Genomic DNA, 16513 nt, shown 5'->3' with positions numbered 1-16513 from the left:
ATTTCATTTTCTCCGAGTCCATACAACTATGGTCACTTATTCTCTTTGAGCATCATACAACTATGATGTTTCATTTCCTTGGAATCCGTATAAATATGGTATTTCATCCTCTTCAGAATCCATTCAAAAGTGGTATCTCATTCTCTAGTTGCCCGTTTGTGAACGGCGCCGCATCGAGATTTTTTTTTATTACATTCCAATTCTAGGGTTTCATCTAAGGGTCTTGCATTATATTAGGTTGCATTGTGTTTAGGGAGTCCTTTGTCGATTAAAGCTACGCAAAATGACACTGTCACTTTTGCTTTGGAATTCGATGACTACGTCATCTCTACCAAAGAAGGGCATCTGTAGACACCCACATTTTGCTCCGCTTTGATCAATAAAGAAATTAGGGTTTCACTGTCAATTTTTCAGTATTTTCTATTCCCGTGTCCGCCTCGTGTGTTTTCTCGATCTTTTGGTTATTTTGTCATGTTTTGTGTCATCTTGATAATTGTTGAGAGGGGTTATTCGCGAGAATCCGAGCGAGAGAGGATTTGGACCCGTTCGGTGGGCCCGCATTGAACATCTCTTTTGATTTGGATCAAGCAGGGGGGCCCGTATACTGTTTTAATGAAAAATGAGTTTCAAGCCTACTTCGATCCAGCACATAAAGATGTCCATCAAGGGAGCGGTCAAGATCTCAGAGAAGTCATTTTAACAACCAATTTACATAGTGACCAAACAAATCAATGGTTCGGATCGTTCTACCGAAATAATTTGCTGGGCACAATTAATTTATGTTGTGACCAACCAATTGGATGATTTGGATCAGTTGGAATTTTGGTTACAATGAGTGGGGCCCACCAAGTTTAGAAATTAATTGCCCATGGGTCTCGGCCACTTGAGAGTAACACATGAAGGCCCCATCCATTTCGCTTTGGTTTTATACACAACCTGCATACTATATAGAATGGAGGCATGTTCGGTTGATTCTAGATGAGATGACTGATACACATGACACATCCCCATGCATGCATGATCACCCAACCATCTTGAGTAGAAACGAAATGCTATTGCCATTTTTTTATTATTATTATTATTTTCATTGCATGGATTTCCAAGGCAACCATGAAACGTGGGTGGAAACTATAATAGTAGCTTTTTTTATATATAGATGGGATGAATATTGAATGGAATGTACACACTAAAAATTAGCCACTTGATATTTTTTTTCGTGAAACATGGGAATAAGAAAAGCCGAAATAGTAGTTTCTTCATATACAGGGGGATAATTTAGTATATATAACTACTATTGCTAAAATTTTCTTAGATGGGGTGATATACATAGAAACTGATAATTGAAGAAAGAGAGGGGGAGGAATAGAAGTTGGGAAATTTTGGCCAAGAAACAGAAGGAAGAAAAGAGAGAATTGACGGAAAAAAAAGAAAAAGGAAAAAACGGCTCGCTGGGCTCTCTCTGATCCCTCTCATCTCTCAATCTTTCTACCTCCTTGGCTCTCAAGCTCTGTGACCCCCTCCTCCACAGCCCATCTCATCCCCACCAACAGGCAGCTCTGTTAGAAAGAAAAAAAAAACGAGAGGGCGAGGGGTCGCTCATTATTCTCAAAGAAAACAGAGTGTCGGGATTTTTCTCTGTCTCTCTGTCTCTCTGCTACCTACGCCTCTCTCTCTCAATCTCTCACGCTCTCCCCACCACCCTCTACATTTCCCTCTCCCTCTCATTCACACCTCAAAAAAAAAAAAAAAGAAAAAAAGAAAAAAAGAAGAGAACGAAAAACAGAGCATCTTGCGCTCTGTTTCTCTCTCTCTCTCTCTCCCTCTCTCTCTCTCTCTATTCCTCACTCTCCCTTAGCCTCTCTCTGTTTTTCCTCTCATTCTCTCCCTCTCTCATTCTCTCATTCTCGCCTACTCTTTGTCTCTCTCAAAAACAGAGTCTCTCATTGTCTCTCATACTCTCCATCTCTCAACGGCTTGTCACTCTCCATCCCTCAGCGGCTCTCTCCCTCTCCTCTCTATAGCAGCTCCCGCCCTCTCCATCTCCACAAGTTCTCATCTCTACGTCCCTCTCCATCTCCACAAGTTCTTGTCTCTACAACCCTCATTCTCACCCTCTCTATCTCTCATTCTCACCCTCCCTATCTCTCAATATCTTCCTCTCAACAGTTCTCTATCTCTCTCACAAACTCTCTTTTCACACTCATTCTCTCACTCCCCTCTAGACCTCTCATAGGTCTCACACTCAACAGAGGAGCGACACTCTCACAGCAGTAAGAAAAACAAAGAAAAAAAGAAGAGAAAAGAGAAAAAGGAAGAGGGTCGGATCGCAGCGTCGGCGGACTTTCTCGGACTTTTCGGCTCTCGGATTCAGCAGAAATCTCGCCTACAGGTTAGTACACTATTCTCAGATTTTTCCCAAATGATTTGGCATTTTTTTATGAATTTTGCATGGTTTTTAGCATTTAATTAAATTTAATCCAATATTAAATGTGTGAACTAAAAATCATGATCTGCATGAGTGTTTCAAATCCGTTTCGTTCCAAAATTTAATACGATGTTCTACTTAAATAGAGTAAAATAACTATCGGATCGGATCGGACATTGGATCAACGGTTTTTTAGAATTTGAGTGAAGAGTAGAATTTTATTTAAAATATTGGCTGAGTAATTACGAAATTCGAAAAAATAGCCATCTCAGGATGACCTATTTTTTGGAATTTTAAAATTTTCTTGTGTTAATCATATCAGAACAAGATTAAAGGATGTTTTCCGGAGTCGTAATTTTCTCCAAAATCGTGTTTTAAAAATAGAAAACTCTTCAAAAATATCTTTTCAATGAAGAAAAATAAAATATATACTAAACTAATTCGAAAATTAATAAAATTTTGTGGAAAAATAATATAATGCTGATACATTCTACCATGAAGTTTTGAGAATTTTTGAGTTTGGTTTGGTATATTATTTTATGCTTTCTTTGAACATTTTCAGATTTTGGGAGAATTGTTACAGACATCATATCACAGATAAAATTTCCAAAATTTTTACAGTAGTCGTATATTCCATATTTCTAGTTTTTGTAAAATGTTCAAGTGAGTTAGATCTTGTTTCATATGGGATGTAGTGTTAATTTTTTATCTAGTCTGAAAATTGAAAAATTCGAAATTAATAGCAGATATTTTCTAAAATTCATAAAAATCTCACAGTATGCTATTTTTACTTATATCTTACTACTGTAGAAATTTAATTGAATTTAAATTCCTATTTCTAGTAGTTTCTGTGTTATTTTTGCAATATGGTCAATTAATTGTTAAATCAAAATTAAATATGAACTTAATGTAAAAATCTGCAAAAATCTTCCAGTAAGCTACATCTCATCATATCTTGTTTCTATAGAAGTTTCAACTCATTTCAAGTTCGTTTGCAACAGTTTCACTTGTAAAATCACTCATATGATTAAAATTGATAAATTCCATTGAAAATTCGAAATTAATTAAAAATCAATTTAAAGCTTCTAAAAGAACCTCAAAATTCTGTCACATCTTCACTCCTCAATTCATTGAAACAGAAATTTTAGGATCCTTATATTTTCCTGGAGAAATGGCCAGTGCATCCATAATCGTATCCCAATTGCGACCGATCTTTGACAATTTGAATACTTAAGCTATAGCATGCTGTTGGCTCCGAGGTTACTGTCCATGAAAATCCTGAGATATGCCAGGCAATAAGATGCTATAACCTAAGTATTAAATTGCGCAAGGAAAGAGCGCACGATTCCCTTCCTTGGATGCTATTCTGGGCCGAAATTGGTGAACCCTAGAGCCATTGGTAATCCTTAAATGTCCAAAAACTGAAAATCCTTGAAATCTGAAATTAACTAACTTCAAGAACTGAAATCGATTCATCTCGTGTCTGTCGGAACCGTTGGATCACGGTTTCCGTCATAAGAATCATTAGAGCCCAATTTAGGAACACTTGTGTCAGGTCGTGTCCTAGGTTTTAGGGAGTCTTAGGTTTTAGGGAGTCTTAGAGTTAGGAGTCCAGCCTCATCACGTACGTTTGCTATTGATAGCAATCGTGCCATAGGTCTAGTTACACTAGTCACCCAATCTTTCCCTAGGACAAGCCGAATAAACTAGGATGTAGGCTAACCTGCATTAGTCTAAGGAACAACTTGCATTTAGATAAGAATCATATAGAATCTTAGATGAAATCCTAGGATAATAAAATCCTCAACTTGAATTAAATAACTCCTCTTAAAACTGTTGAAACAGTCAAATCCGTCTAGGTCGGTGTCTTAGTTGAGTTAGGCATAAGTAGCTTAGCTTAGGTGCACCGAACTACGTCGACTCTGATCCCAGTGAGGCTTGGGTACGTAGGCAGCTTGGATGTCTGATGGCATACCAACCGCGAGTCGGCTCCACAACAAATTGTGGGGTTTTTGTATATTAATTTTCTTGTATATGCTTAATTAAATCACTTAGGATTTTCCATGAAATTAGAATCATAGGAGAACTTTCACTTAGACTGAATTCAAACAAATAAAGAAATCAAGATACACACTTAGGATCTACATTGAAATTAGATCATAGGATGCATGTCACATAGTTCGCACATTAACATAGAGTTGAATGAGCCATTTAAAATAAATTTAAAAGAGTTAGCTTTTGGAATCGAAGACCAATTATCGGGCAGGAATGGTGCATGTGGTGGATAACTCCCCATACCTTCCATTCTCGTAACCAGGTAGCGAGTCTAGATTTCTGGTTAATTATGGGTCATAGATCCCACATCTAGGTGGCGACTTTGTCAGTCTCTTTTGTGTGGAATTCGGATTGCCTTAGTGATCCCAAGTTCACATAAAAGATGAATTAAAATAAATACTAAAAATGCACACGCCAATCGCGTGGGTACGAGAGACCAAGAGAGAGCGTGGCAGCTTGCGCACCACCCCTCTCGCGGGATCGGGTCCCACAGTTTCTCCCATTTCACAAACCCACCAACAGCAGCCACCAAGGGAGAGAGAGGGAGAGACCACCATCTCCATTGATTCCGGCAAGCTTGCCGGAATCCGACCAAACCAACCCTAACCCATCTCAATCACTCCACCTTCACTTCCAACACCGAAACCCCCCATCATCTCCAACAGCCACGCCCAACCGCCATCTCTTCTCCTCCATCCAACCATCATCAAACCCCTTTCGTTTGCAGAGGGAGCCAAGAGAGAAGCATGGAGAGAAGATCCATTCTCCTCCGGCAAGGTTGCCGGAACTCCGGGTAAGTCTCCACCATCTTCTCCGGTAATATCATCGGAATCTGACAAACCCCACCGGAATCCAAGCCACCATCTCTCTCCTTCTATCTTCATTTTCTTCTACCATCATCCACCACCACCACCTCTACACCACATTTGTTTCTCGTCTTCTCCGGCCATTGCCATCTCCTCACCGCTTCCCACCATCAAAACCCTCTTTGTTATCCCCTTCTGCAAGCCCACCTCCATCTCAGCCACCACTTCCCAATAGCAACCCTAACTCCACCCCCAACCATACCCCCACCCACCATCACAGCCGGCCATCTTCACAACCACCACCACCATGGATTCCGGCCACCCAGACCTATAAAGCCCAAACCCCAATCCTCCGTCCACCATCTCCGACCAACCCCTCTTCTCCGGCCTCAAACCCATTACCCAAAGCCCAACTCCAATCAAAACCCTCTCCTCAAAACCCACCTCCAAAACCCGACCAAGCCGCCATCACCTCCACCTCACCTCCAACTTCTTCTCCCTTTTTTTTTTTAAAGAAAAAGAAAACAGAGCAATAGAGAGAGAGAGAGAGAGAGAGAGAGAGAGAGAGCTAAGAGAGAGAGGGGTTTTGCAGGTTCTCTTCTCCGGCAATCTCGCCGGTGCCGACTCCCCACCTCCGCCATGACCGCCCACCTTCAATCATTTTCCTTCTTCCCTCCTACCTTTGCTACCTACTCAAACCCATTCCACCTCCATTTCCATTTAATGGACCTCTCAAACCCAGAAAACCCTCTTTGATTTTTTATCTCCACCATCAATTTCTAGCAAATTCCTTCCCTTGCCGTCGATTCTTGTCAACCCATCTCCTCCGGCGGATTTCGCAAGAATCCTGCAACATTACCTCAGTCCCCATTGACCCACCATTTTCTCCTTTCTCTTATCTCGACAGAGAGCTCATTTGCAGCAACAAAAAAAAGCAGAGGGAGAAAGAGGGAGAGAGGGAAGGTCTGTGTAAAAGGGAGAGGTAGAGAAGTTGCAGCAAAGGGGTTTGATCTTCATCTTCACCCATTTGGAGAAAATTTTGCAGGAAGGTAAAACCCATCTCATTTTCCCTAATAATTCCTTTTTAATGTTTCATGCTCATGTGGCTTTTTGGTTTCTTGTTACCTGGCTGATTTTGGGTCCTTTGATGTGAGATTTTCAATAGCCTTAATTTTCTCATTGATGTATCCTTTTTTCCTAACCCCTTTGTAATTTGCTGAGATTTGATCACCTTGTGTTTCTCATCGGAAGAGGCATATGTTTTCTGAGTTTTGTCCGATTGGTTTGCTTCTCTCGATTTAAAATCCCATTGGTCTCCTCTTCTTAATTCAATTTCAAGAGCCCATGGGAATTGTGTTTAATGAATATCAGGATGTAAGGGTGTTGATACCGTATTCTCATATCAATTGGGTTTTCATTTTAGCCATCCTTTAGGTTCTTCCTGAGTTTGGTAATGCACATATATGTTCCGCCAGGTTGGCTGAATTTCTGGAACAGGTCTCCACCCTCATCCGAATCAAATCGGTTTGTCCATGGTGAAACAAATAGGTTTGAGTGATTCTTCATTGAACACAGTCGGGTTATGAAGTTATCTACATCCGTTGAAGGAGAAATCAAGTGAAAATGGCACCTGAGTTTATAAGTTTCATTATTTTGATTATGCTAGGTTGTTAGTGAGAGCACTCGTCAGGATTAGTTGAAAATCCGTGAGTCAGCTGACAAGTCAAAATACCCAAATTTCTTCATTCGGTTTGGCTTAGCATACCCCACTTCGCTAATTTTCTTTTGCACCAGCTTTCATCATGTCCAGTTCATTTGGAGGAAACCCCTTAGAAGATTCCCGAGTCAGTATCATTCGCAGTATTGTCCTTTGTTCGCATATTGCTATCATGTCTTAAAAGTGGAAATGCAGCCATGGAATATCTGAGTAGTCTTGATTTATCTCTCATGACCTGGAGGCCTCATCTGATTTCTATCCAGTGTTTAGGGATTCTCATCTGATCTTGGAGCTTATTTGATCTGCAGATTAGGTCATCAGGTCGAGGCGATGACGGAATATTTCTTGAGCCATCCCTTAGCCCTTCCTGTCTCTTTACTTATCTCATCATTTCTCATGGACTTAGGGATTTTCCCTTCTTGGTGGCCATCCTTTCTTACAGGACTCAAGGGTTCATTCCTCTCCGAGATGATCATTTTCTACAGGGTTAGGGATTAATTTTTTTCTTTCTTCGGGTTCATCTTTTCACGCATTCCTTGGGATTCTCCTTGGATTTCGGGATCCCCATCGATTTTGGGAACACTCGTCGGGTTTAGGCGATGACGGACGGCGACCTCTTGAGCCAAAACCCCCTTTCGATCAAAAGGGATAAAAATACATAAAAATCAAAATAACAAAAATCCAAAAAACATAAAAAAACGCTCAAAGCGTTTTTTGAAAAGCTGTTTCGAACTACGTTGGCTTGATCCCTTTCCACAGGGTACGTAGGCAACTTGGGATTTTCGTCTCAAGTTCAGTCAAACTTTTCAATAAAATCATTTAAACCCTTCAAAAAAATCATTTCAGCATCTAAAAATATCTTTCAAGCTTTTCCCAAAAATACAAAAACCAAAATGGGCAAGGATGGTGATTGCCAGGTCACTCAGAGCCTTCTTTTCATTTCATTTCCGATTTTGATCGCGGTTTGCCGGTTTTATCGATTTTTCGACGTTTTATCGGGTTTTGGGATGGGCGACGATGTAGCATGGCCCCTTTACAGGGATTTTCCTCGCTGAGCCCAACTATAAGCTATGACGATCGCAAGACTTGTCCGATCTTTAGCGGATCAGGATCACCGAGCTCGATTCCTTTGGAATCGCTCCCTGAGTCTATCGTATGTCCCATTTTCTTTTCCCTGGCATTATGGGTTTGCGCATACCGTCTATTTTTTGATTTTTTTCTTTCCTCGCATCTTTTAGTTTATCGGGTGTTTGTCCTTGATTCCTTGTGTGTTTACTTTCAGCTTGCTTATTCCTTGTGCGTTTAGTTTCACATGCTTAGCTGTAGATATTTACTGCTTTTCTGCTTATCATATCTGCTATTACTTGCTTAGCTGTAGCTATGCATGCGGATGTTAGTGCTTTCCTAGATGTGATGGGTTAGGAGTAGATGCGGTGAGTTAGGATTTGGATGTTTATTTTCTTTTGCCCATCCCCGGGTCATGCATGCTTAGATAGACGTTTTCTCGGGGATACTAGTTCCCATTTCACATGATTTTAGCCCAAAACTCTTTAAAATTAATAAAAAATGGCATAAGAGACCAGGTGCTTGCACTTGGGCGAATCGGGGGCGCTTAACACATTCCCCATTCGTCATCAGGCATGGACTTTTGTATCTCTGGTTATCCGTTGCAACAGAGTATTTCATGGGATCCAGGGCCCATTTCCTTGGATGGCGACTCTTCTTTTTTATAGGTACATCTTGGTTCCGGGCTGGTCCTTGAATCGAGAGGTATCTCATTTATAACGCCACCATGCTGTGAGTGGCACTATTTCGAGAGTTCCTTGGTAGAGCTCTCCTTCACATTGTGGAGATCTTAGAGGACTGACGTGGGATCTCGTGTCCCTCGCCCACCGTCCTCGGGATCGGGGTCCACACAGGAATATTCAATAAGTTGAATTGCTGGTTCTCTTTTTATTTTTTCTAACAATGGCATGCAAATTCAATTAAATTGATGGTCCTCTTTTTGCAAGAAGAATCACCTTTAGTTATGGAATGCTTTGTGTCTACCATAGTATATGGTTGGTTCCATCTTGTATTGATCCAAACCAGCCATTTGATAGGTCTCACTTTGTATTTCTATGACGCAAATATCATGTCAATTGATTGATCCTAATATCCGATTGTTGGGATTGTGTTTCATTTCTCTACAATGAGTAGGGTCATCCTAGTTTGATAAGGAGTAGGACTCTTCTAGATTATGACGCAGTTTGAAGGCCATAAGGGTGGCCAAGACCAAAATGATCCCATCCCAAAAGAAAGGTATAAATATGGGAATCCTCAATCGAAGGCAATGGATGCCACTCAATGTGGCCAATCGAGAAATCACTCGACGAGACCAAGCCACTAACTTGATTTGTAGGAGGAATCACTCAACTCCAAAACAGGGCCGTAATTTGTTGAGAAATATTTCAGTAAAAAAAAGTATGTCTATGTCTATTCTCTCCATATTTATAGAGATTACATAATAAGAATTGTAGGCCAAGACTCAAAATAAATGCTAGAAAGATTTCCAAGAGAATTATAACTTACTATGAAACTATTAAATCCCAAGACTAACTATTAAAGATTCAAAACCAAGATAAAATATGTTGCATGTGACTTAGTTATGCTCCTGCATAATTCTCCTTTGCTTGAGAAAAACTCGGCTTCTAGTTTGAAGTCAATCTTGCCAATTATTGATAACCCATTTGGCAAGTTAATACGATAAGCATCTGGTCCCGACTTCCTCGACACGGATCAAATTTCCTTTGCTTGAGCTTATTATAATTTCAAGCAGCAAAGCATTCCTTCCGGAGATAAACCATGACCAGATCACTCTTTTGGAACTCCTTATTTCTCCTACAAACATTATCACTTGAACTAGAGTTGAGAAGATTGATTTAAGTGTTCATGCAACTTGTTATGAATAATTTTGATGTGGACAGCAAATTCTTCAGCATCCATGCTCACGCGGGACTAATTTGGTAATGACAATAAGTCCAAAACTTGAGGAGAATTGTTCCTAAAATAACTTCAAAGGGAGGCTTCTTAGTATGCCGGTGAAGAGAACTATTGTAAGCAAATTCAAGTTGAGGGATGACGAACTCCCACCTCTTTGGATTCTCTCAAACCAAGCTTCCTATCAGATTACCATGTGAACTATTCACAACTTCTGTTTGGCCATTAGCTTACGAATGGTAGGCACCATAAAATTACAATAAAGTTCCCCAAAAGATTCCAAAATATTCTCTGAGAATGACTCATAAGACGGACATCACAATCGAAAGTAATGGACCTTGAAACTCCATGTAAACAAACTATTTTATAGAAGAATAGGGTAGTTGTATGAAAAGAATCAGTGAAGTTCTTGCAAGGTATAAAGTGTGTCATTTTTTTTGGAATCAATCGCAGCAAAAATAAAATCATTCACATGCTACATTTTAGGTAAACCAAGATCAAAATTCGTAGATATATCTTCCCAAGGCACTTTCAGAAGGGGTTGATATAAGCATAGATATATCTTCCCTTAGCCTTTTGACAAATAACACATTTGCACAAATTGTGTAGAAGCATGTTTCAAGGTAGGCCAAAAGTTATCGCCTCTTTACAAGTGCTTTTTTTTATTCCTTTCAAAATGTCCACCAAGTTTGCTATGATGCAATTCATTAATGACAAACAAATTTGGTAAACCCTTGGTAGGCATAACTGGTTTCCTTAAAAAATATAGCCATTAATGACCATGAAATCACTATTGTCCCTTTTGTTTAAGTCATACAAAACTTGAGAAAATAATAGAGTTACAGAATGCTATTCTGATAAGAGATCAAAGCCAACAATCTCATTAGACAAAGTCTCCAATATATAGAATTTTTGGCCTAGTGCATTAGCAAATTTGTTAGAAGAACCAACTTTATGACTTAAAACACAACTCAACTTTTGAAAGTAAGATACCCAACCCGTTGTGAACATCCACTCCTGAATGGGGGCATACATTCGTCCAACTTATGGACATACTTAATTTGGGCTTATTTTTTATTTTGCTCATGTAGAGGTAATTTTTCCATCGATCAAGGTCAATGGATGAACCATCATGTCTCATTCATAAAACCAAGGTGTGAACCTGAGTTTATGGGGATTGACTAGATTCATCATGTAACGCCCCGAATTTTTAGAAATACCAACTCGGTGCGTAGAAGAATATTACATCATCTTTCTCAAAAACTTTCATTATTCCCAAGATCTCAAATAAAACTACGTTTAGAGGGTTTGCAGAAATTAGGTCTAACTTATTACATCTTAATTCAAGACATAGTTGATACATATTTAAAACATATCTGTCCTTTAGAACAGTTCTGGATTCAACTCTAGCATTCCTCATCTTTCATCTATACTTCACCTGGGGGTTGGAACAATAAAACAAGGAAAAATGGGTGAGCTCAAATAGCCCAGTAGGGTATAAACAACAAGTGATGTAGAATTGTCAAGCTCATAAGAACATGATATTTTGCAGATAGGACATCTCACATTATAAACATGGAAAGAAAGAATAAGCACAACATACTTTCCAAACGTATAGAGAAAACTTACAGAACTTGATATCAAGAATTATATATAGAATTATATATATAGCCTTCATTAAGCATAGATGCTTTCATTCATAGCCATATCTCGGCCCATTCATAGCCATACCTCGGCTCATAATCCTCTAGATTTACACTCTCTAGAGTCGTCTTTACCCACGTGCACATGGAGGACTATAACGCGTCCACCCGTCATCATATCATAACTCAGTCCATATTCAGAATTAGGGTATCACAAGATAAACTCTAAACATAAACATATCTCACGGAAACAAGTTTCGAGGATACAAAATAGAATTATAGCTTTATCAGTAAAATCATTTATCTGAAAGGAATGGGGTCTGAAAGAAAGGATCCCCCTTGGATTCTCATCAGTTGTGGATCTTAGAAGGATAGAAACTCTTATAGCAATTGCGTATAAAGAGAATCAAAGAATATGAAATACATCCAGTATATCAAAAGAGAATCAATGGAGAAAACTCTTACATATAGCAAAAGAGAATCAATGGAAGAAAACCCTTACATATAGTTTTCCGGTCACAGGTTTGTTTGAGCTTACACCTTGGAGTGGATAACCTGTAAATATATTCTAATTTTATCAAATTCATGTTTTATGGCAGTGTCCTTTTTGTCCAGGTAATGTCCATCTATGTCCAAAATAATGTTCCCTGTGTTCAGTGTTCTTTCTATTAAATTTTTAAGATCATGGGGCCCAGCATGCACTATTCATATGGACCCCACATGTTACTATTCATGTGGACCCCACAGGTTACTATGCTCAGCAGTTCACCATTCCTTGATTTAGTTTATTTCTTGGCTACTATGCTCAGCAGTTCGCCTTTCTTTGATTAAAGTTTACTTTACGGTTACTATGCTAGCATTTCACCGTTCAAATAAGATGGGCTACTATGCTCAGCAGTTCGCCTTTCTTTGATTAAAGTTTACTTTACGGTTACTATGCTAGCATTTCACCGTTCAAATAAGATGATAAAACTTGCATAATCTATAGCGAGTTATCGCCTCTTATGCATGCTTTATCCTAATATTTACATAGGTGGTAGAACCAACCATATTACCCATAATAAATACTTTAACTTTAACTATCTATATGAAAGACTTACCTTGGTAGTGATGAAGTGGATTTCCTTTTCCTTCTCCTCTCTCTCTTTTTCCCTCTCTCTTACTCTTTCTTCTCTCTCGTTCTCTTTTCTCTCTCTCTCTCTCTTTTTTTTCTTCTTCTTCTCTTCCTCTATTTATAGGTATTTTTTTCAACTACAGTCTTAAATTCACAACTACTCTCTTAAATGCTTTCACAAAAATATAGGAATAGTAAAGGTATAAATAAATGAATAGTAAAGGCTGCTTGAATAGTAACAGGATGATTAATATTATTTAATTATTATTTTCATCGGTGAAGCGCAACTACTCATTAATGATAGTGGTTGTGGAGTGACCCGCTTAACCAATGAGTTAATGAAAGTGGTTGCGGTGTGTCCTTCTGGTAGTGGTTCCCACTAGTGATGGGTCCCGCTGGCGTTGGGTCCCGCTATTTGTGGGTCCTGCTTGTTGTGGGTCCCACTGGTGGTAGGACCCGCTTGTGTGGGGCCCGCTGATGTGGGACCCACTGTTGGTGGGACCCGCTTGTGTGGGGCCCGCTGATGAGGGACCCACTGTTGGTGGGACCCGCTTGTGAATAGTACTCGGTGGGTCCTACTATGAATAGTAATTTTGAATAGTTTATCTCAATAGTGAACTTGCATAGTATTTCTGCATAGTAATCTTACGTAGTATTTCTGCATAGTAATCTTGCATAGTGACTATTGTGAATAGTAATTATGAATAGTGACTATTGGTAATTTTTAATATGTGTAAGTATCTACTCATTTTTAGTTGACATCTGGGGTGGTGGTTTAGTGGTAGGAAGCCGTTCAATCCTCGCTCAGCGTTGGGTTCGAATCGCGTACGCCCCATTATGCCAGATGTCCTCATGCCCGATTAACTCGGGAAAAAATGAGTAAGGGGCCGATGATTACCCACCTATGATGCCATTTTTATTTATTTGTATATATATATATATATATTTTACCGGTTATCACACATCAACTAGGAGAGGGCTTAGGACCCACGAGTAACTCCGTGACATGTCTACATCTCCCTTTTGATCAGATTCGTTGCCTAGTTACAAGGACAGAAGGTGTTAAGCACTGCCCCCGCCCAGTAAAGATCGGTCTCCTATAATGAACCCTATTTACGTTAAATATTATGGACTTAAGGTAGAATTTGCCATCGTATTTTGGAAATGATTGTAAAATTGAGGGATTGTACATTTGTGGCTTGCGATCTCAAATTTGACAGGGTTTGCAAAGCTTGTGATGACAACCTTCGAGTTGCGATGGAAAGCCACCATCAAACAATTCCTTATCTTGTCATCTTCTACCATTATTGATTTTTATTAAAGAAAGGAAAGAGATATAGGGGAGAACAATGGGATTTTATGATTTTCTAAGCATAAAATAGAAAGAATTTCTTGTTTGCCTAGGCAAATGATCTAGAAACTTAGACCATGGATGTGATCTACTCTCCATGATCCCACAAGGCGTGAGACAAAACAAGAGTAACAATTAAATGTTACTACCCTATTATGATTCCAAAATGATAAACTATGATTTCATGCATCTGTTATTTGGAGGACACTCAGGGGTTTAGGGTTTATGACCAAACCTTAAACCTAATAGCTTCCTCCTAGAAAGTCAATTTTTAACCTAGCATGGTACTACATAAATCTAGGCTGCCTATGAATAAAAAAAGGAAGGCAAGGAAATACTTGATCCTTTGGCAAAGCTTGGCGATGAACCACGAGGGCGTTGCTTTGACTCCTTAGTCTCCTCAGCATCAGTCCTTCATGGAGCAAAAGGTCCTTTAAGAGACCTTTCCAAGATCTTAACCAGGGAACTTCGTCAAAGAGACATTTGTGGGGCATTTAGGTAGCTCCTCAATCCTTCAGTTTTGCTTGTTGTGTCCTTAAAGGATCTTTTTAAAGCATCCTCCAACGATGTAGGATGAAATTTTGATACTGGATGAAGGTTTTGAACCTCGTTCCTTGTATTTGGGCTTAGGGACCTTCTATAGACACCAAAACATGTCATTTTATGTGAAAAAGCAGATGTGGGACTATTTCTCAGTTTTCCCTTCTTTTTTCTTTTTCTTTTTTTGCAAATACTGCACGTCCGAATTTTGCTAGAGTAAATATTGGAATTTTTTGCCTCAAACTGATTTTTCTATTACAAGATGTGATTTTAGTATCTACTATCTCAAAATGTAACTTCGATGTCTTAAAATGTGACTTTGCCATCTCAAATGCTTTGTTATGGCAAAATGTGTACTTTGTCATGGTAGAAACTGTAATTTTTGAAAAGTTGTTTGTCTTCAGAACTTGGTGTGCTTTGGGCCCTAGGTTTATCTGAGTTTTATAAAGTGTAATTTTTCTAAACATCCAAGGGTTATTTCCAACATCGATTCTTTATTTTTCTATCAAATGTAAAGTAATTTTAACTTAAAAGCTATATTTCTTTGTCGGATATGGGTTTTTTTGTTAGAACGGGCATTTTGAAACATCCTCCCAAATTGACTGAGTTTGGAGGCTAGTAAGGAACAACATTCTTCATCATTGGAATCACCTCAATAGACTATCATCACCTAATGTGGAATAAAATGGGGTGTCAACACCTGCATGATGAGAATTCAACTTCTTTCGTGCATCAAGAAATCACAATGCCTCATGGTCGAGATAAAGAATTCACTCTACTCCAATGAGACAGTGTTCATGCGAACATCCACTCCCGGAGGAGGCATGGACACTCGTCCGGCTTTATCGTCCGGCTTTATGCATGCGTTTTTGGCCTAATTGCCGAATTTGCTCTTTTTGATGTAATTCTTACATTGATCGAGACCAATTGATGAACAACCCTTTTTCCTCCACAAAAAGGTCTGAACCCAATTTTTATGAGGATTGACTAGAGTCACCACCTAGGGTTTAGGGCTTAGAACACATATGACTCTGCAGTGCCTATGTGTCCCCTTTGGAGTGTGTACGGTGCCATGTTACGGAAATGAATGTGTAAGGCACAATTCTGTGGACTCCGATCCGGAGATGATGATGAAACGAGTCCCTAATACCATCCTTTGGATCATCCACGTGAATGAGAGCTCTGCCAAGGAACTCTCAAAACGGTTGCCACCCTCACAGCATAACACGAGTGGCGATATATACTAGGTACCTCTTAATCCAAGGATAAATCCCCAAACCATGACATACCTAAAATAACTCAGAGTCGCCATCTATGGATAGGCCATGGAACCCCAAAATCAAATCCTCTGTACAATGGATAACCAGAAATATATATGGGCTCATGCCTGATTACGAATGGAGAAGGTCCGAAGAGCACCCCCAATTCGTCCGAGTGCAAGCACTTGGTCTCTTATGCCATTTTCATTAACTCCAAAGAATTTTGGGCAAAATCATGTGAAATGGGAACAAAATATCCCCGAGTGAACGTCTACCTAATCATGCATGACCAGGGGATAAAATAATAAGCACACATAAAGTAAGATAAAAGATGTGTCACCTAATGACAATTAGGTTATGAGTGACATGCCTAACTGGTGCCTAAGTTCTGGTGGACATACACATGCAAGCTACAACTAAAGGTATAGGATCAGTACAAGAAAGTAAGAAAACACATCAAAACATACAATAACTACACAACAAATCCTAAGACTCTAAACCATTTAGCCCGAGTCCTCGGATGGTCTGGTATTCATCCAAAGAAGCCTACGTATCCCCTCCTCCACAAGAATCAGAGCAACGTAGTTCTTCGCGCCTATTTTAAGCTATGATGCCTAAGACACC

Source organism: Tasmannia lanceolata, unplaced genomic scaffold (genome assembly GCF_043159265.1).
Source record: "Tasmannia lanceolata isolate RefF3 unplaced genomic scaffold, GAP_Taslan_0.1 ptg000008l, whole genome shotgun sequence".
NCBI classification, from domain to species: Eukaryota; Viridiplantae; Streptophyta; class Magnoliopsida; order Canellales; family Winteraceae; genus Tasmannia; species Tasmannia lanceolata.
The sequence above is the reverse complement of the archived record's forward strand: the minus strand, read 5'-3'. Positions refer to the sequence as shown.